Genomic DNA, 18,221 nt, shown 5'->3' on the forward strand with positions numbered 1-18,221 from the left:
CAGAACCCTGCTGGGATTTTAGTCGTGGGGTGTTTAATCTGCAAGTGAAGAATTTACTGAAGATAAGTTTCTCAGCCATCTACCAGGCAACAGCCCATTTATCCGAGAACGAGAAACTGGGGAATCATGCAAACCTAAAATTATGAAATAATCCAAAAACTTCATTTAAAGTAACTTCAACCTTCCTCAGTAAACCTTAAAGGCACTTCATAAAGAGAGAGGACATACAGGATATCACAGCAAGTTCTTTTTAATGTCAGTGAAAATATAGACAGTCCGTTCTCATTTTTTTGTGGAAGTCCTGTTGTATAACTGAATTAGGACTGAATTAGTAAATGCTGAAGCAGCTTCTAAGGGAAACACAGGGTTAGGTTCTTGTGAATCTCTGGTCACAACATTTTCATTAACCAATTAATATATAACCTTGGTTTATGCGTGTTTCTGTTTCAAGGCACTTTATTGACTGTGTATTGTGGATCCATTAACATTGAACTCATGGTCAACAGAACTGTAACTCATGCCTGAAAGAAATGTCTCCAACACCCACGTTTTCTCCATAAGGCACATCACAGTTTTCTTATTTCTAGAGACACTAACCAGCATTTCAGTACTGTGCTTTGGGACCATTTTAAACAACAAAGTCACCAAAAAATGCACAAAAAGGCAAAATACAGTGTGTTAAAAAGACCCCGACAAGGACACTTTTTCATGGCACGTGCACCGAAATAAGAAGGCAGGATGTTATCTTTGTTGACTGTAACCACGGGGCCTTGATCAAGGGTTGAATTCACATGTTTTGCCCCCTGAGCCTATCTGAGAATGATTCTAAATGCAGCACATGTTTGATTTTGGGTTTGCAAGCAAATTTTAGCAAGTAGGTGAATTTGCAAATTCGGAATCCATTATAATGAGCATCACTTTATATATAAGAAAAAGAACCTATGTGGTCTGTCCCTCCATTCCTGAACAGGATTAGCTAAGTATAGAACTTACATGGGATAAATGCCCAGTGAATCCTATGCATGTGCCAGATCCCTGGCTCAAAGCCCACCGATCTCTCCTCGGAGAGCTTGCAGAACTCGGTAAGGGGGTCAGCAAACTCCAGCCTGTGGGCCAAATCCCCCAGGCTGCCTGTTTTGATATGGTCCCAAGCTAAGAAAGGGGGCTTATTTCTTTGTTTTTTTTTTTTTTTCTTCTTCTCTCTTTTAAATGGATGGGGGGAGGGAATCAAAAGACTATTTCATGACACTTGAACATTTTATGAAATTTAGATGTTGGTGTCCGAAGGTGTTGTTTTATTGCAATACAGCCCATGTGTATTTGTTTACGCACTGTCAATGACTGCTTTTGTGTAATGTGGTAGAGATGAGCCCTTGCCACGCACTGTCCACAAGCTGAAAATATTTGCTATCTAGTCCTTTACAGAAGAGTTAAATGACCTGTGATCGAAAACATTGCTAGTAGTCACAGTGTAGGGTCTTGCACAGGGGATTGAAAGCTCTGTGTGTGGGGCGCCTGGGTATCTCAGAGGGTTAAAGCCTCTGCCTTCAGCTCAGGTCATGATCCCAGGGTCCTGGGGTCAAGCCCTGCATCAGACTCTCTGCTCAGCAGGGACCCTGCTTCACCCCCCCACCCCCACCTGCTTCTCTGCCTACTTCTGATCTCTGTCTGTCAAATAAATAAATAAAATCTAAAGGCTTTGTGTGGCGGGAAAATTTTATCTAGCAGGGGAGGAGGTAAGTTTTAGACAACGGTAAAGAGGATTTTTCCCTTCCTCAGCCCCATGTCCTCCTTTTCAGTCAAGGTTAGATTTCAAATGGCTATTAATTAAGTCACTCAAGAATTTACTTCACATAATGAAGCAGGTTAGAAACTGTCAGGTGGTTCCTGTGAACAAATCTGTTGAAACCAATGTAGGTGCAACTAGTGGAAATTCAACAAGGAGAAGTAAAAAGGATGACACCAAACTTTTTGTGTTGGAATTAGGCAATGAAATTCCAGAAGCTTTGTTTCCTATCAATTAAGAAAGTACAGGGGCACCTGGGTGGCTCAGTCGGTTGGGTGTCTGACTCCTGATTTCAGTTCAGGTCATGATCTCAGGGCTGGGATCAAGCCTCACATCTGGCTCCCTACTCAGTGGTGAGTCTGCTTGTCCTTCTCCCTTCCCATCTGCTTCTCTCCATTCCGCCCCTCTACACCCCCCCCCCCCAGCAGCTTACGCATGCAGGCATGCTCTGTCTCTCAAAAAAAAGTACAGTTCATTTTATTTTGTCTGTCTTTGAGCTTTAACAGCTGAAAGTTGTACTAGAGATCATTTAGACCAAGACCATCCAAGAGAATTTTCTACATGCCTGGGCAGGTTCTGTATCTGCATTATCCGGAATGGTAGCACTGATACATGTGGCATTGATAATGTGGCTGGCAGGACTGAGGATCTGAATTTTTCATTTTTGTTCGTTTTCAATTAAGTCGGAATAAGCACATGCAGAACTGTCCAGTACCTTATGGAGCAGGTTGCATTTGGACTTAAGATGACTGACTGGCCGGCCGGCTTTCTTAAGTTTGCCTTGAATAGGGTTTTTAAAGGCTTTGGATTTGTTGCCACCATTTGAAGACTGGGGAGATTTTATATAAAGGCCCAAATTCTGGCTTCTTAGGGGACATGGAGGTATCTGGAGATACCAGGGATGCCCTTCCTGGACAAGACAGTGAGATCTCCAGTCCCCGCTGCTCCCTAGTGTCGTCTACTCAGCCTGCTGCATCATTTTCATTACCTGCTTGGTCTCTGTTGGCATTTGAATATGCAATTGCTAATCTAAGTCAACCCCCAAATTTTCATATGGGAAACTAAAGCCCAGAGATAGTAAGTACCTTACCCAAAGTCTTCTGGTAATTAATAGTAATTAATAGCCCAACTGGCTCAAATGAGAATCTAGGTGCCTGGCCAACACTCTTTCTACTCCAGAGCCCTGACCAAGATCTCTGGGTGTGTACGGGTAGTGGGAGAGGTGGTACCACCCAGTACCTGGGTGTGTCTGAGCTGTACTCCCAAGCCCTATTCTCCTCTACTTCCAGGCCATGGAGAGGTTGGACATTGGGTGAGGGAGGTCTCTGCTTTCCTCCCATCTGGGCTGACTCAGTGAGAGTCACAATGGGCAGTGAGGGCGCGGAAGGGATATAGGCCTGAACTTTCCCTGGTCATTTCCTTCCCGACTTCCTGCTTCATTGTTTACCGCTGACATTTCCAAAGTTGTCAGTGATGGCGCATCTGAGAACCCATTGTTGGCTGTTTATCCCACCTTGTATCTCGGCCTTCCCTCTGCTTATTTGGGTCCACCTCTGTTTTTCCAAAGGCCTTTTGACTTATCTCTGAGGTCCTAGTCGTTTAAATCTTGGGGCAAAAACCTTAAATGTGCTAAGAAAGCTTTTGAAACAGTCTTTCACAGAATGAGAGTTCAATTGTATTGGGCATTTCTCTCTTCTCTCGTCCTGCTCAGGTCAAGGCTAATTCAGAAAGAGATATAGTTTAGTGGCTTTGGAAATATATTCACCTGGATTGGAGCCCTTGTTCTGCCAGTTGCCAGATCAATGACCTTGGGGAAAAAAAAAAAATCCCTTAACCTCCTGGGCCTGAGTTTCCTCAAAATACCTACTTCATAGGGCTGTGGGTGAGGAATAAATCTGATAATGAATGTAAAATACAAGAAAGCATGGCGCCCGTGACATAACGAGTGCCCCACAGATGGAAAGGACGGAGCGTTCATTTTTACCATGTCGCTTTCCATACATCTGACATTCTTTCTCTAGAGAGGAATCTGCCCTGTTAATCAGGCCACACCCCTTCTGAAATCCTTCCCTGGGGTTATCTTGTTTATAAGCTCAGCAGATCAACTACCTCGACCCATTTTAACCCCAAACATGTTTTCTCACAGTGCACTCTCCAAGTTCTGCTCTGTGTACTCTGCATGCAAACTTCCATTTACTGCTTGATTCCTGACTTTAAAAGCCCTCTTCCCTCCTTTTTCCAAGTGTGGAGCTGGAGTTGGCATTCATGTACTTCTGCCTGTGATTCTCGCCTTGCCCAGGATCCAGTTCCTCTTCTCCTAAGAGAACCCCAGAGAATTAGCCTTTAGGCGTGGGTGAGGCTCCTCCCGCAGTCTTTTCTGGTATGAGGTTTGGACTTGGGACTGAGGTCTGGCCCATCAGAGCTGGGGAAGAAGAACAGAATGATCCTGTTGGAATTATTAGGGAACAGAATCTCTCTTTCCTCAGGAGTTGCTAAACTAGCTTAGCCCTGCTCGGGGCCACCTCGGGCTTCCCTGGGGAAGCAACAGGGCGATCAACCCTGAGGAGACAGAGCTGAGAGACTGAGAGGGACAGAGTCCAGAGCATCAGTGCCTGAAGGCAGATACCCATGGGCTTTGCAGAAGTGAGAGCCAGTAAACTGCCCCCATTCACTTTATGAGCTTTATTTATCCATGTTTGCTTTGATGGGCTTGAGTTGGAGTTCTATCTCGGAATCTAGAAGAGTTCTGCTTAAACTCTGCCCTTCCTAAATTTCCCCCAAATCCATCTCCCAGTGTATTTCCAGTTACTGTGCATCCGTTTGTTGAAATCAATCGTATTAGTTTTCTATTGCTTCATGATGCATTACCACAAAGCTGGTGGCTTCAACAGTGCACACATATTATCTCACAGTTTCTGTGAATCAGAAGTCGGGGCACAACTTCAGTGGGTCCTCTGTTCAAGGTTTCTCCAGGCTGATATTTAAGTGTTGACTGGGACTGTGATCTCATCTGAAATTCAAGATCTCTTCCAAGATCACTGACTATTGGCAGAATTCAGCTTATTACAGTGGGAGGACTGAGGCCCTCACCTCCTGGAGGCTACCTGCAGTTCCTTGCCCTATGCCCCCCACCAACATGCCAGTTTGTTTTGTGAAAGACACCAGAAAATCATCTTTCCCTCCAATTTTCTAATAAGATAGAGGAACAACGGCCAGTGACAGTCCATTACCTTTGGCACATGGGGTAATCTAATCAAGGGAGTGACAGCCCATCATCTTCTCCATATTCTCCCAGCTGAAATCAACTTTACAGGTCCTGCCTACACTTAAGGAAAGGAGATGACATAGGCCCTAACACCAGGGTGTGAAAGTCACGGGGGCCTTGTTAGAATTTTACCTACCACACCAACTTTACCTCCCACCAAATGATCTAAGCCCAGTTTGGAACAGTAAGATACATTGATAAGTCAAGTTGTTGTGCATACATGTAGATTTCTAGTAAATACGTGTTGTTAGTTATAATGTGTGAGTGCATTTTAGGATTGAAAAGATAGCAGGAGGCTGAAGATCCCTCCCACCAAAGCTAATCCCTAGAATCTGTAAATGTTGTCTCATATGGCAAAGACTTGGCAGATGTGATGAAGTTGAGGTTCTTGAGATGGGAGGATTATCCTAGATTCTCTGGGTGGGCCCTACATGCATACAGTTGTCCTTACAAGAGGGAGATGAGAGGAACACACGGAGGAGAGAGCAATGTGAATGAAGAGAGAGCTGGAGGTTGGAGCGATGTGGCCACAAGTCAAGAAAAGCTGGCAGGCACCAGAAGCTGGAAAAACCAAGACAGGAATCTTTCCACACTCCTCTGCAGGGAGGGTGGCCCCGTGCGCCCCTTGATTTGAGGTCAGACCAACGAAATTTGTACTTCTGACTTCCTGAACTGTGAAAGAAGACATTTCTGCTGTGTTAAGCTGCTCATTCTGTGGTCATTTATTACCACAGCCATAGGAAATGAGCCTAAAGGCCCTACTGAGGGATTAAGTATCAGATTTGCAGTTGAGGTTTCATAGCCTAGAGGCAATTTGGCCAAATTTCAGCCTACTTTTAAAGGAATGCTTTTTCCCAGTGAGGTCCTTAGAGCACCTGCTTTGCCTCTTTTGAGATGCTTAGTTAGAAACAAATTACTCAGAACCACCTGCTCACCAATGCCTGGGCAGACCACGAGTTTGGCCTCAAGCCACTTGGGGCTACTTGGTGGCCAAAGCAAAAAGTGGTCTCCCAATCTAAAACTTTTCATATTCAATCTTTCTAGCTTTCTCCTCTTTCTTACTTTCTTCAGCAAGGGGGGTCGAATTTCCCCCTGGGTAAGTAAGTGATTTCATGGGCACTACCATCTTTTATCTGGGCTCTAATATGTCAACCAGATACCTTGAGTATTTCTTCATTCAGCAAATATTTCTCAAGTCCCTGCGATGGGCCCTGTTCTCAAAAAACAAAAACGACAGCCCCATGAAAAGTCAAACATTAAAGAGTCCCACGAATAAATGTGTAATTGCAGACATTGGTAAGTCTGAAGAAAAGAAACATGTTTTGAGAAGGTTATTTAGCATAAGAATGGTGCCTTGTCCAGGAGGATGATGGATGACTTTCTCCTGGACATGACTTTTCAGCTGGGAGCTGAACGTGAGTCGGACTCAACCAGTGGATGGGGAAGAGGCCAAAGTTCCATGTGGAGGCAGCAACTGACAATCACCGTGTGACCAGAAGGCATAGTGCATTTGAAGACTGAGAGGGAAGTGGGAAAGTTGAGCAAGGCAGGACTGAAGAAGTAGGCAGGGTCTGACTGTGGACGCAGAAGACTTTTGAAAGGAGGTGCAGCACACATGGATGACATGAAAACAATTGGGGACATACATCTGCTCCCTCGCCTACAGCATCCTGTGACCCTGCTTTCTTTTGGAAGCTGTAGCCCAGCCTCAAGAAGCTATTATGGGGCTTTCTGTCTGTTCACTTGAGTGATTCACTCATATCATTGTCTGTTCACAAAATATGCATGTCTAACATTCTTTCTTCTCATCTTAAAAGACTGTGAGCTGTGGATTACAGCCTCAGTAATGGCAAAGATTAGAAAGCAGGGTCCCCATGTGCATCCTTGGAGGGCAGCACAGCTGCCTGCAGAAGGCCAGTGAACACCTATGATGGTGTTGAAATGCAGCCCGGTGTAATGCTCTACACATCAAACCCAATTTAATGGCCATGCTAACCCGCAGCAACAAACAATGTGTATTGATTCAACCCTCTTGGAGATCTAAGATTACCATTGACTTTTTCTGCCCATGGACCACTAGACTTGTGTTGAAGTAACACCTTCTAATTAAAAAGGAAGCATATTTTTTTTTTCTTGCTGCAAGGCAGAACCGTTTGTCTTCCAAGATACCTAGTTCTTGGCTACAAACTCTACATTCTTTAGAGGAGAGGGAGCGTACTTGAGGTGCAGAAGGGTTTCTGCTACTCCTCTGCTCCATGGGCATTTCTACTCTAGGGTGTTAACTGTCTGTTGTTAAAGCAGTGCTTTAATTCCTCCTGACTGAGGTCTTTTGAGGAGAATACTGTGTGTTTTATACAAGATCTCCTGGTTCTATTCACATATGCATATATTACCTAGAACCACCTTCCTCCTTTGGATGGATGTATGAATGAAATACTGCCGTGGGATAATTTCTTGTCTCCCTGTGGACGTAAGAGTATCCAGGTCACGAGAGACCGTTGAAATGATTCCCTCTGTATACCGCTCTCCCAGATCAACATCAGCCTTATTAAAAAGAAAAAAAAAAAAATCAGTGTCATGAAAATCCCAGCTAAATAGGCAGAGTCAAGAAATTCCAGAAGATTTCAAATCCCCAAGAAAGGAGAATGGCATGGGTATAAACAGGTCGGAGAAATGAAGCAAACAGAAATTGTTCACTCCCCCCCACTTTTATCTCTGAGAAATAACTAAGCACAGTTGGTACCGTTTTCTTCCTATTGTCCCTCCCCATGCAGTGCACAGCAGTTGAGATGCGGGGTTTTATTGCTTTCATTCTGCTGCTTCTCAAAATGCTGCCTGTCTTTGTGATGCATGGTGAAGTCATCACTGTTCCCTTGAGATTGCCGAGGCAATCAAGGCAAAGTCTAAAGCTAGTGAAAAGGGAAGAGGAGGGGAAATCTTGATATTCTGAGCACCTTGCCTCCTTGTCTCTGTCTGAAAGCTGCTGTTAGGATTAGATGACATTTGGGGAAGCCTGGATATGAAGCGGGGGTTACAGTCATTTGTGACTGTGTGTGGGTGAGCTTTGAGCGGGGTGGATGGTGCGGAAGTATCTGAGAAGAATTGGTGAGAGAACATGAAACTGCCTTCAGGCAGCAAGAGACAATGTAGGGCTAAAAGATCTGATTCTAATATCCAGTTACCACAGGTCAAATCCACGTGCCTCCTGGCCTACTCCAAGCTAAGCTGAGTGACCTTGAGTATGTCATTTCACTTCTCTGTGCCTCAGTTTTATCAACTATAAAATGGATCTCCATTTTATGAACTATCTAGATAGTCAAGTCAAGTCCATTTTATGGACTATCTAGATAGTCAAGATAATATCTCCATTAGAGAGCAGTTGGGAGATTAAATGAAATTAAATGAAAGTACATGGAAGTACTTGGCTCCTTAGTGCCCAATAAATATTAGCTATTGTTTTTATTGATATTATTGACCACTTTCATATGTTATCTAGTTGGGTATCTTTAATTGAGGCACTCAACAAACATGACTCTTGTGCCTAGCATATGTCAGGGACCGAACTAGGTGTCAAGAATGTAATGAGCCGTGATCATAGACCACAGGAATTACAGTAATAGAGATGTGAGTAGGCTATCCAAGTGGATCCAGAGAAGAGATGTGATAACTCTGAGACCCACCTGTACTGTAGAGAATCACAAAGAAGGTTTTAGTGCCCAGAAAGTATAAAGTTTCCCACTGAACTTGGAGAGTCTGATAAGAATAAGGAGTTTGTTGTTGGCACTCTCTCAAGTATCCTCTGACTGCCTTCTGTCTACTTCGCAGGGTGCTCATCCCAGTCCCTGCTGCCCAAGGTCCCCAACTTGAGCATTTGACACAAATTCACACTTACCCGAAGTAAAACTTAGATGACCGGAAAGACTCGTTTCAAGTAAATCTCAGACAAGTTGAGTAAATTCATGGTTGGGAAGATAGGGAATGTCTGATGAGCCCACTGATGGCCATTTGTGCTGTAGACTGAAACACGGCCTCATGGATTTCCCATTCTGCCTTCCTCTCTTCCCCTCTCATGTCTATCTATGTTCCCTCCCCTGTGCTCTCTAACTTTTGGGTTATAAAAGGAAGGAGGGAAGGAAGGAAAGAAGGGAGGGAGGAGGAAGGAAGGAAGGTGTGCCTAGGTGGCTTAGTCACTTAAGCATCCGACTCTTGGTTTATGCTCAGGTCATGATTGTGGGGTCCTGGGACCAGCCAAGGGCTCTACACTCAGCTGGGAGTCTGCTGGAGATTCTCTCTCCCTCTCCCTCTGCCTCTCCTCCTGCTCATGCTCCCTCTCTCTCTCTCTCTCTATCATATAAGTAAATCTAAAAAGAAAGAAAGGGTGGAAGGGAGAGAGGGAGGAGCAAAGAAAGAAAGGAGTCAGTATAAAACCAGCCTTCCAAAAGCTGGCCGAGCAGCCATACAGTTGCCCTCCAAAGACAAGCCCTTCTATATTCCAGGGGCCCTTTTTCTATGACATCGGTGGCCTCAGTTTATCTTTCCACTGTTACAAATTCAACAGGTCTTTTGAAGTTGCATTTCCACTCCGAGAGGCAGTTAAGCCTGGGTTTTGAAACCTGGATCCATCACCCACTGGCTGGAAAACCCGGTGGCATTTCCTTGACCCTCCTCTGCCTCATCTGACAATAATGGGGATAATAACAGTACCCACTTCATAGGTTGGTGACACATGAGCAAGTTCACAGATGAAGAATGCCTGAAGTAGAGCTTGGCACGTTGTAAGCACACCATACGTGTTAACTATTTTATTGTCATGTAGAGAGAAGTGAGATTTCTAGCTAGATCAGCAGTCGGGGGAATATTCCTGCTGCGTTTCTGAGCACTCAGCCCTTGTGTCTGCCGCTCGGCTTAAACACAACTTTAAAAATCACTCAGTCAGGGATTTGTTTGGATTTGATCTAGATGATTGTTCAAAAGTGCGATCCTTGGAAATCTTCCGCCTCAGAAGTGTATGTCGAAACTGGGAATTGAAGCTGGTCTGTATCATGAACTGGAATTTCCGTGTGAATTGTACTATAGACGCATCCCCAGACGGTTGTCTGGGACCTTGTGAGTTCCTCACTCCTGTGATCGTGATGCACTCCTTCAGAGCTCCCCCGAAAAGGAGTGCAAGGTCAGCTCTGGAACTGGAGACTTTTGTTCAGGCAAATATTTTTATGAAGCCAACAAGACAGGACAGCTTCTAATTTCTCATGCTTGCGACAAAGAGATTTACCCTGCTGGGGGATGGGGCCCTTTGTGATTCATATCCTGTGGGATGAAAAACAGAATTCAGAAATCCAGGGGCCCCTCCCTCTCTGTCCTAGGCTTGAATGGCGTTGCTCAGGCGCGTTTCTAGTCACCCAAGCATACCTCACCTCAGACCGAGGCAGGGCGGCCAATCGTACCTTTTGTGAGTTGAGTCATATAGGTCACAAGAACTTAAAGGGGTCCTAAGTTAACTCTTTTCAAATCTAAAGAAGCCACTGAGAATGCAAGCATAGGTGGCAGGCACCCTGGGGACTCAGAGTAAATACCGTGTGGGTTAGTGGCCACCCCATAGAAAATTGGGATGGTCCCTGTAGAAACCTGGATAACATGACTGGTATGTTTTGTTTAACATTCAGAGTTTTGGCTCTGCGGGGCCACACCATTACCGCTCGTGGACATCCAGGGCTATGTGGCAGTGCCCCCCCCCATTGGCCATGCTGTCTTGTTTGCCACAGGAAAACATGGTCCTCGGGACTCATATCACCAGGATGACCCCCTTGGGGTTTGAAGACCCTGTTCCATAGGCCAAGGACAAATTTTCAGACATTAGGTGATAGCTTTTTCTATTCCAGTAAAACTCTCCTGCCTGCTTTCTTTCTTCCACAATTCATCCCATTACTCTTCTTAAAAGAGACTGCTGTGGCTTCTGGGTACATCATGATGCTATTTTTCTTCTTCTCGGTGGCCAGTCCTAGGTCATAACTGCTTCCTGTCATCAGAAGACATTGGTTTGACAGTTTACCCTGAGAGGGAGTACTTATCCAGAAACGCTTGTCCACACACTGTATATGCTCCCACATGCCTGCGCTTTCATTCTCAGACACACGCACACTCACACACTCACACACTGACTCCTTTGCACAAGAACGCCAGGAGAACGCACAGACTTAGGAGCATGACAGAGCTGATCATGGCTTTGAACCCTGAGGTTGGCCAGATTTGGTTGATGGCTGATCATCCCGAAGGGAATGTCAGGACAGAGAGGAACAGCCAGGAGCATGAGACGGGCTCAGAGGGGAAAGTGGGAAGCTATCAAACTTCAGTTTTATCCCTTTGTCCTTTTGCTACACAGCCTGAGGGCAGCAAGCCAGGGTCTGCTCTGTGTACTAGGAAATTGCATCTGTTGTCAGAAAATCTGGTACATGGGAGGAAAGGGTGGAGTTTTGTTGCTGCTGCTGGAAGGTTTGGGGATCTTGGAGTGAGAAGAACCCATATGAACAACAGAAACTCCAGTTTGAAGTGCCTTAAACAATAAGGGCTGTTTATTGGCTCATGTGATTGAGAAATCCAAAGAGTTTCTAACTTCAGGTGAGGTTTGATCAAGAGGCTGACACAGTTCCTTGAATGCTCTCTGTTCTGCCCTCTCCACGTAGAGCTTCGTTGTCGCATTTTCTTTCTTTACTGTGGCAAGACCGGCTGTGGCAGTTTAGTCCTCACCTCTGTGCCTTCTGTGTACCGAGAAGAGAGGGTGACGTTAGCTCAGAATTCCAAGCAATAGTTCCGAGACTCTCTCTGACGGACTGGCTATGTCCCAAGTCCACTCCCATGCTCATCAGTTTATGCCAATTAGGTTTACCCCTAAGGGTGGACAGGGGTCAACACAGGGGTTATGTGAAGATAGATAACGTGTAAAATTGGGATTATAACACCAAGAAGGAGGATGGGTGCTAGTGGCCACCACACCACCAGGCCAACCTTTTGGCAATAGCTCATGATGTTCCTCAAGCCTTATTGGGACCGATGGTGACACACTACTACCCTTCCCCTCTAGGCATTGTTCACATTGCTGCCATAGATGTGGGGAAATGGAGCCCTGCCTAAGAATCTCCCTGGTTTATGGTTTCCTTTCGAATGAATTTTTATTTGAAATCTCTCCACAGCCCAGTAGATCTGCCTCTCCAGAAGTTCAGACGCCTAGCTCCAGGGAAATGACTACAGAATTTGCTAGTAACCCACTCCTTCTTCCTTTCATGGTGTCTGATTTACAAAGAAGTGCTGAACCAAGTGAAAGGCAGTGTCCTGCTAAGACAGTTTGAGTGGCAGAGAAATGGATATCGCTTTCCTGAAAACTCACTATGAGCCAGGGACTGTCGCTAGAGACTCTGGAGGTGTGCTTCTCATTAACATGGTGGTGGTTTCTCTGTTTTGCAGATGACAAAGTAGAGCTCTAGAGGGGCAACACAATTCCCCCAAGGGCTGAGAGTGGCTAGAGCAGAGCTGGGATTTTTACCTCAGGTTGGGTAGAGTCTGACTTCAATCTGAAGCGTCCTTCTCACATTGAACTTGGGAGCGAGCGCTCCAGTCTTCTCCTCCCTGTGTGAAATTCTCCCCAATCCCAGCCACCCACACTGTGCAAGTAGCCCTATCGTCCCTCTGCCAAAATCCATCAGTATCTCAAAATGCTGGTGGGCTTCATCTCAGGAGAGCCTGTCTTGTTTACTGCCCTGTCCAAATCTACCCTGTCCATCCAGTGTAGTGAGCCCTGACTCTTTTCTGATTTCATTTCCCTATTTTACAGCACTTTCCATTCAAAATGTGCATGCCCAAGTCTGCCTCCATCAAGCCCTGCTGTCTATTAACTAATATGTTCCCCAAAGCTGGTGGGTTGTTTTATTAGTGTTCCTTGGAGACGGGTTTGCTTTCCAAGGGCCTTCTGGAGAAAGTGTCTTGCTCACTGGGCGGAAACTTCAGATTACCAAAAATGGTGTCTGTGCGAGCGTTTGGCTCTTAAACCGCAGTGGTAGGGACAGTAGTGTTTTGCTAGCACGTGGGGGAGCCCATGATTGCTCTACTATTAATTGAAAGGAAAGGCTCATGTCTCAGAAATGCATAGTTCTCCATTACTTCAAGGGGAACCATTCAGGTCAGGTTTGCTTCTGAATCCCTTTTCAGACACAAATTTCTTCCTGCTCACACCCTCCTATGGATAGCAGTATCTCCTATCCATCACCTTGATCAGGGAGCAACAGGCCATGACCTGTTTTTATAAATATAGTTTTATGGGAACACAGCCATGCCCATTTGTGTATGTGTTGTCTCTGGCACATTTCCACTAAACGGCAGAGATGCATCGTCATAAATGAGACCCATTGTCCCATAAAGGCTAAAATATTCACAATCTCGCCCTTGACAAAAAAAGTTCTGAGCCTGATCTAGGTCAGTAAGTTCCATACATATTCTTCCCAAACCCCCCAGCCCCCTTCCCCCAGGAATAAAACCTCACATGGCCTGGGCTCCCTCAAGGGAAAAAAATAATTGAATACCTGATGTTTGGAAGTGAAAGAGACAGTCTCAGCCTCAGTCCAATCTCAAAAAAAGCAAATGAGGGACACTTCTGTAACCACTTCCTATTTCTGGGCCCCTGGCAGACATAGCTAATCAACCATCGCACTCTTTCCCACAGGGCCTCAGATTCCTTCTTGAAGGTAAAGCCAAGGCAGGCCCTACTAATCAACCAAAGTTGGCATTTGAGTGGAAAACCCCTTTCTCTCTCTAGTCCAATGGCCACCATCAGGTCAGAAAATCACATAAGACAAAAATTCTTGAATCTTCTTTTGGTTGCCATGTCAGAGACAGACATAGCATCTCTTATTAAGTCCAGAGCTGGAAATTAATCCACTGTCTCTGTTTCTTTGATGAAGTCATTGGCTCGTGATTAGGGCCCATGCTATAGGAAAAATGCCTCTGCCTGCTATTTAAAAATAGGAGATTTAGGACTCGGTGCAATGTCCCGTGAGAGGCACCCAGCAACTGAGGTCCACTGGGAATATTCTAGAGTCCTATATCAATGTCATCCTCATTGAGTAGCTTCGTAGATGGAACTACTGGGAGTGGTTCATTTCTTTCTTACTTACACCTAAACCTTATTCTTTCTCCTGTTGTTGAATTCATATATAGTATTGCCATGGGCTAGAGTCGAGGTATCTAGGTTATTACCATAGCTTCCTTAAAGCAAGCCACACTCATCCTGTATTCTGGTTGACTCAGATTTCAGGAAGCCCCTGCAGATGCTCTTCGCAAATGCTGGTGCAGTTACTTCCTCAAAAAACTGGTGTTAACAGTGATAGTTAAGAATCGACTAAAGATAGGTATCCATTGACAACTGCAGTGACCTGCCCCAAAAACCATATTTGCTGCCACAAAACAGACTGTTCTAAGGAGGAGGTGATATGCAAATTGCAAATGAGGAGGTAGCATCGCTTTGCAGTTTCTTGCTGCTTTTCGCCTCCAGAAGTTGGAGAAGAGGACAGGAAGGAAAGTGAATATTTTACGAAGGAAACGAGGCAAGCCTATTTAAAGGGGCAGTTGGCAGGAGAAAGATACTCCATCCTGGCTGGGGAGCATCTGAGCGCATAGAAGTGATAACTATTGACTGGAGGGACCCAGATGCACTGGAACGCTTTGGTTCAAGCCTTGCACAGCTGGCATTGTGACAGCAAAGTTGTAGGCATGGCTGTGGAGTGCTGGCTAGAATCCAGTGCAGGTTTTTCCAAGAGCCATTGTTCATTGAAACTGAAGCTTTAACTTTTAAGTGAGTGATGGAGTGAGCATGCCTTCGGCCATTTAAAAACCATTTAAAAACCAACCTTGGCAAAAGGTTTTAGCATTTGGCACCTTGTGCCTTTTATGGAAAGGGAATAAGAAGTGCCCTCCCAGATGGCAGTAGTAGTGAGGGCCTTTTTAATAATATTTTAAGCTTTTAGATTTATGAGATCCCAATAAAATTAAGAATGTGGTGTTATTGATATTCTGTGGGTGAAAAAAATAAAAAGCAATGCATCCATCCCTGGAACAGATGGAAGAATTTAATATGTATTATACCTGAGGTGCCCTTAACCAAATCATTGAAAATCCTAACGAATATTATTTGAAATCACTTTAATATAAAGACTGTTACTATTAATTCTGGGGTACTGTTTCACTAGGAAGGACCAAGTTAAATTTAAATTTGAGTTCTATGGAATGCCATGGAACTAGAAGGCATTCCTACAGACCAGGAAACACGTCATCGTGGATTATTTAATTTCTGGCACAGAGAAAGAAAGGACTAGAAAATATGGTACCAGAATAAACCAGACACTGTGGTGTATTTCAAGGCAAGGTCACTATGGTTTAACAATGGTTCTATCTTAGCTTGTATGTTAGCTTTTCTCAAAGGTGAGAGGCCTCATAGAGAACATCAGCTGTTTCTGTCACCTGGCATCCCTTTACCTCCTTCTCTGGTAACAGGAAGTTCCTCCACTGGGGGACAAGTTCTTTCCACACTCTGACCAAGTTTTTCAGTAGAGGACTGCCAGCCTTGCTACCCCACCCTCCTGGGCCTTGGCATGGCTTCTGCTTCTGGCTGAGCCGATCACTACGCACACCACCGTCCCCTCCACGCAAACCACAGTGCTTACAAAGGTTCATCAGCATGCTTTCCCATGATTTAACCTACTGGAGCTGGCAGGATAGAGCTGACTCATGAGTAGGCTAGAAGGACATATGCCTGGAGCTGCCTTTGGTTGTGGGTTTTTTTTTTATACCCTGTTGAGATAGCACACCTGAGAAAACGAGTGGACCACGCAAAGGAAGTATTGGCAAGTGCAAGAAGGAAGAAAAAGTTCTTGGCATCCTCAAGGCTCATTTGACCCTGCCTGTCCCCCCATTTAGGGAAGTTAAGAGAGTGGCAGGTTAGATTCAGAGAGTGGAAGAGAGGTAGACATTAGGGTACCCCAGACACCCAGACAATACCCTTCCTGTTTTGCTTTAATGAGTTAGAATTATGTTTCTGTTATTTGCAAGCAAAGATCTCTGGCAAATAAAGATATTACAGGCTCCGTGTAGCTGGCACTGACACCCCACATTTCTCTCCTAGCTGCTGGACCACACTTCTAACCCCTTCCATTCTTGCCTGCTTCAGCAAGCTTTCCTGGTGCTTGTTAATGTGCCATCACTGGGCGAGCTCTGCCCTAGGGGTAGACACACATGGATATAACAAGACCTCTTGCAGCCTTATTGCATTCCCATGGAATTTTGGGTTCTGATCCAACCAACTCCACTTTTTCCATGCCTTGTTGATGTCCTCATTCTCACCCATTCATACGAACTTGACTTTTTATCTTTCTTGACCTACTTTGGTTGTGCCCAACTCCACCCAGTACCAAGTGCTAAATCTACTGTTCTTTCTTGACTACTGGCCTCTGGATCCCCAGAGTCTGCCTCCAGTCTCTGAATTGAACCTGTCACTTCTTCACTGCTCTATGCCTCAGTTTCACCATCTGTAAAATTGAAGTATTAATAATAACTATTCATAGACCATGGTAAGAATTAAAGGCTTAATGGATGCTTTATAACCAAAATCAATAGACTATAACCAAAGCTCTATCTGATACTTCTAAATCTAATAAACAAGTTTAAATGAAAAGTCACATTTTTTCATCCTTAGTATTAAAGAAAATGATATGATGAAAATGATTAGATTAGAAAAAGGGGAAAGAAAATGATTAGATTAAAAGGCCTGTAAATTTTTAATTTTTTGGAGTTTTATTACTGGACTGAAATCTCAGGGGAAATATATTTACATGGATTTCCTTTCTTTCTTTTTTTTAATTAATTAATTTATTTTCAGCATAACAGTATTCATTATTTTTTCACCACACCCAGTACTCCATGCAATCTGTGCCCTCTCTAATACCCACCACCTGGTACCCCAACCTCCCATCTTTTTTTTTTTTTTTTTGGCATGTATTTCTTATTTGACTTTTCTTTAAGAGAACCCAGAAGAAAATATCCTTAGGGATAGACTTGTCTCTGATTTTAAGTAGAATTAAATGTGCAAAGAGAGACCAGTGTGGTGTGTGTGTGTGAGTGTGCATTTGCATACATGTACACATGTGTGGAAGAGTGAGAAAGAGAATGCTACGCTGTATTTCATAACTGGAGTACATTGGACTTGTAAGATCTGACCATGTCCTTAAGCCTCTTTTCTTTTTAAGATGATTGCATTTGATACATATTTAAGGTTTCTGCACTTCAGAACCTGTCCAGCCTGTTTCTCCTCCCTGAGAAGGATCCTGTGACTCTACTTGAATAGTGCCCAATGTTTCATAGTCTCGGGGGTAAGCAGTAATGGCAGGAATGAGATCCATTTCTCCACTTAACTGATGGGGAAGTTTCCCTCTTTCCTGTTGAAATTTCCCCATCACTGAACCCTTTGCTTTGCTAGAAAAGGTTCCCTTGGAGAATGCTAGATTACATGACATTCTTTGTTATATTTGTTCTTCCTTGGTTAATGGAAGACACTGCCTTGGTAGGCCAGTTTTAAAAGGGGGATGGTGATAATACTTCAGAGTTTTTGAGGACATGAGGATGGGTCCATGTGCATATAACTCCCTAAATCAATGCCGTGCATGTAGCTTCTTTTCTAAGGAATATCAGGAGGGACTAGATCTTCCTTTTCTAGGGAATACCCGTGTGTCCATTTGAGGCCCCTAATCCACACTAAACCTCAAAGTACCTGTACGAGCCAGACAGTTCACACTAATGAGGAGGTGGGGATTTTACGTAACCTTCATGTTTCCCCAATGGAGATGCACACACAGGGTATCATCAGTATTATCTACACGTCCAGCGAGTACTGGTATTCCTCCTGGCTGTTTTACAAACACACGGGCACTGTTCCTTTCCTGCATTCCGTATGTGAATGAATAGTACCAAAATCTGGACACGCCACGATGGCGCTTCCTTCAAACAAAATAATCGCTCTGGATCTTTCTCACGACTTCCTTAGCCAGAGTTTTTTATCCCTTTCAATTATGTTTTTCATATATATTATAAATGATATGCTGAGGTCAATTGTAGTACTAGCTCTTGATTCCAGGA

At 44.4% G+C, this 18,221-nt stretch overlaps 1 protein-coding gene and 1 long non-coding RNA gene across 4 annotated transcripts in view; one reads left to right on the forward strand and one right to left on the reverse strand.

Annotated features, from left to right (window-relative positions):
* FRMD4B (FERM domain containing 4B) overlaps window positions 1-18,221 on the forward strand; it is a 323,042-nt gene that overhangs the window by 114,730 nt on the left and 190,091 nt on the right. The gene's annotated exons all lie outside the window — the stretch shown is intronic.
* On the reverse strand, window positions 11,592-13,684 carry LOC309855785. Of its 2 annotated transcripts, none has more exons than XR_014306990.1 (2): window positions 13,622-13,684; window positions 11,592-11,803 (listed from the first exon to the last, which is right to left on the reverse strand). It is a non-coding gene; the product is annotated as an uncharacterized lncRNA (long non-coding RNA). The 2 variants fall into 2 exon arrangements; XR_014306991.1 differs by having other exon boundaries at window positions 11,592-11,936.

The sequence above is a fragment of the Mustela nivalis genome (genome assembly GCF_964662115.1).
Source record: "Mustela nivalis genome assembly, chromosome: 1".
Taxonomy (NCBI): Eukaryota; Metazoa; Chordata; class Mammalia; order Carnivora; family Mustelidae; genus Mustela; species Mustela nivalis.